This window comes from Panulirus ornatus, chromosome 15 (assembly GCF_036320965.1).
Source record: "Panulirus ornatus isolate Po-2019 chromosome 15, ASM3632096v1, whole genome shotgun sequence".
Lineage (NCBI taxonomy): Eukaryota > Metazoa > Arthropoda > Malacostraca > Decapoda > Palinuridae > Panulirus > Panulirus ornatus.
Window position 1 is genome coordinate 28,364,403 of NC_092238.1, and position 2,500 is coordinate 28,366,902.

At 39.9% G+C, this 2,500-nt stretch overlaps 1 protein-coding gene across 1 annotated transcript in view; it reads right to left on the minus strand.

Moving 5' to 3' along the window:
- The window catches only part of LOC139753804 (dual 3',5'-cyclic-AMP and -GMP phosphodiesterase 11A-like), a 362,719-nt gene that overhangs the window by 289,456 nt on the left and 70,763 nt on the right, over positions 1-2,500 (minus strand). The gene's annotated exons all lie outside the window — the stretch shown is intronic.

Below are 2,500 nucleotides of genomic sequence, written 5' to 3' on the forward strand. Positions count from 1 at the left end.
GAGAGAGAGAGAGAGAGAGAGAGAGAGAGAGAGGGGGTGGGGGATGGGGGGGAGGCTGGGGAGTGGGAGGGGTGGGATAGGGGCCAGACCTCAGTGGGGCGTGGCTGGCTGGACGCGCGGTAGCCAGGTCTCGCACACACACACACACACACACACACACACACACGCACACACACACACACACACACACACACAACACACACGTACGAATCTTAACCTATTAATTTATTCAGCTAATCAAGGAATGGGTGAAGGGGAGGGAGGGAGAGAGAGAGAGAGAGAGAGAGAGAGAGAGAGAGAGAGAGAGAGAGAGAGAGAGAGAGAGAGAGAGAGAGAGAGAGCAAACGTGGGGACTGAAGGACACCAAAAAAAATAATGAATTGAAAATCCGGTATGGGGCTGAAGAGGCTCGGGCGATTTGAGGTCAAGGGTTCGATTCCGGGCTCCGGGTTTTGAGAACACACACTTGCTTGTTGGTCTGTTCCACGGTCCCACCATTGGATCCCACATCCATCCGATCCTCTTTCCTCTCTCGAAGTCTTCCCTGGATGAACAGAAGGATCCAATAGCGCTAAGAAGGATAAGATGGAATGATCTTTTTATCCGGACAGAGAGGATCCTAACTGCATCTCAGTGGATAAAGAGGCCATATCGTACAAAAGCGAACCGGATTAAATATATAAAAAGAATCACTGGGTGTCCGTAATGATATCGGAAATAATGAAGAGACATTACCCGTTATCCAGATAAAGGGAGGCAGTGATATATTATCCGAACAGAGAGAAAACTCATCTATCATATAAAGAGACAGAATATAGCCCATCATCCGGATAAAGAGAAACGTCACCTGTGATCTAGACACAGATAAGGTAACTCTTATCTAGATACGGATAACAAGTCATCCTTTATCCGGATAAAAAGTCACCTTTTATCCGGATAAAGAGAAGAGTCACCCTTTATCCGGATAAAAAGTCACCTTTTATCCGGATAAAGAGAAAAGTCACCCTTTATCCGGAGAAAAAGTCACCATTTATCCAGATAAAGAGAAAAATCACCTTTCATCCGGATAAAGGAAAAAAAACGTCACCTTCTTTCCGGATATGGAAGCCAAACCCACCGACCTCCATATACCAATGGACAAAAACAAACTTAATGTTATATACATTGACATAAAAATTGAGTTATTTTTACGCATTCTGTTGATGATGTTAAACCCATTACGTGTTATTGAAGCCGAGGCTCCACCTACCCAGTGTTATGGAGCTAAGTGATCGACCGCAATATAATCCAGCCAGGTTAGGTTAGGTAACTCATTAATTATTAATATAATTCACCAAGGATTAGGAAGGTAAATGATCAGACCATAATGTAATCCAGCCAGGACTGTAGAGGTACTGGTCAAGCCTTAATATAATCCATCCGGGATCAGAGAGGTAATCGTTCAAAATTTAATAGAATCCAGCTGGGATTAGAAAGGTAACTGATTAAACCTTAAAGTAATCCGGACAGGATTATCAAGGTGAGATCACTAATTAATACAGTCAGTCCAGCTAGGATTATAAAAGTAACTAATCATATCTTAATATAATCCGACAGGGATTACGAAGGTAACCCCTCCAAACCCCAATGTAATCCAACCATGACTGTGAAAGCAGCTGACCTAACCTTAATTCCATCCAACGAAGCATGCGAAAGGTAATTCATCAAAATTCTAATATAATCCAGCCTGGTCTATTAATATAATTGATCAATGTAATCAAATCAGAATTGTGAAGGTAACTTATCGAACCTTAACATGATCCAACTAGGGTTATGAAGGTAGCAAATATAACCTAGGGTTGTGAAGGTAACTTGATCAACTCTTAATGTAATCCGTTGGCCTAGGGCGATCATTTTTGCGAGAGTCTAAATTCACATCGGTCATGCATAAGGCGACAGTCAAATAGTGTCTATCGTCGCCGATATCTATAATCTATATCCTTCTAAAGTAATCTATATCCTTCTAAAGTAATCTATATCTTTCTCAAGTAATCTATATCCTTCTAGAGTAATCTGTATCCTTCTAGAGTAACCTATATCCTTCTAATTTAATCTATATCCTTCTAGAGTAAACTACATTCTTCTAGAGTAATCTATATCCTTCTAAAGTAATCTATATCTTTCTCAAGTAATCTATATCCTTCTAGAGTAATCTGTATCCTTCTAGAGTAACCTATATCCTTCTAGAGTAAACTACATTCTTCTAGAGTAATCTATATCCTTCTAAAGTAATCTATATCTTTCTCAAGTAATCTATATCCTTCTAGAGTTATCTATATCCTTTAAGAGTAATGTATATCCTTCTAGAGTAATCTATATCCTTCTAGAGTAATCTATATCCTTCTAGAGTACTCTATATCCTTCTAGAGTTAGAGTAAATTTTGATGGAGCAGTGGCGACATCTATACGAGCCAAAATCACCTTATTGCAAGCAGACGATATCACAAACGCAAATCTAATA